The 1034-nt window shown below is 39.4% G+C and overlaps 1 protein-coding gene across 1 annotated transcript in view; it reads right to left on the bottom strand.

Moving 5' to 3' along the window:
- Smp_059800 (prenyl transferase) overlaps window positions 1-1034 on the bottom strand; it is a gene marked incomplete at its 5' end in the record, with an annotated part of 13545 nt that overhangs the window by 5217 nt on the left and 7294 nt on the right. The gene's annotated exons all lie outside the window — the stretch shown is intronic.

Here is a 1034-nt window from a genome sequence, read left to right as displayed (position 1 = left end):
TAGGCTCCAGTATCCTGAAGGAACAAATGGCGTATTAACCAATCGTTGGTCACCGGCTACCATGGGACTGCATCTCCTCACGATGCTCCACTGCCCTGTGGACTAGACCTTCAGGTCAAAGGTTCGGGGTGTGGCCCTCTAAGAAAACCACCTGATTCAGTCTGGGCACCTAGGCAGTATCACAGCCCTCACACAAATCGAATGAGGTTTGTGAGGCGCATATGTATCTGGTGCTTTCTTGTACCGATATTTATGTATTTAAATAAATAAATAAATAACCACTAATCTAGATTAGGGGACTGAATCAAAAATGGAGTGTGTTAAGTGATGATGGATAAGGCAAACATCAGGTTAGTATTCGTGCAATATTCAGAGTCGTGGCCAAGTGGTTTAGAGCATTTGAATTTTAGTCACTCGGTCGCAGGTTCAAACCCTGTTTCACTTACTTCGGTTCGGGCAACCAAGTAGTATCACTGTCACTCACACTTTGGGTGGCTCAAAGCCAACTACATTAAAATGTCGTTCCTGGTAAACAAGTTAATAATAGTAGTACTGGCAATAATATCTTCACAAAAGAATTGGGAAAGTCCATTTGAATGTACTGAGTTCTTTCCAGATCATAATTGAATTTTGAATAAAACCAATATCTCCTCATAAAATGTACTACAGTTTGGTCAAAAATTTAGGTTATTTCAAAAAGTAACCCTCTTTGAGCCACGTTGACCATTCCCTTAAACACCTTGGAGAATATTTTCAAATGACTTATGCCATTAACATCTACATGAGACGTTTTATATACCTCGTGCTCAGAAGCATTCATTTTCTGTTGACGATTTCGTGTTCAAAACCTAATAAGTCGTATTTATATGAACCAGTTAATGTGGTAACCAAATTTTTAGATGTTAACGAGTATTTATCAGTCAGTCAGTCAGCTACAACGTAGGACCAGGCACATATATGCATCGGTCCAAGTTGCCATACCTCGTTAGCACAACAAGAACAACACCGGATTAATAATAGTTAATTTAGTGTTG

This window comes from Schistosoma mansoni, chromosome 1 (genome assembly GCF_000237925.1).
Source record: "Schistosoma mansoni strain Puerto Rico chromosome 1, complete genome".
In the NCBI taxonomy this organism is placed as follows: Eukaryota; Metazoa; Platyhelminthes; class Trematoda; order Strigeidida; family Schistosomatidae; genus Schistosoma; species Schistosoma mansoni.
Note: the sequence above shows the minus strand (reverse complement) of the source record. Positions and strands in the feature narration are given on the sequence as shown.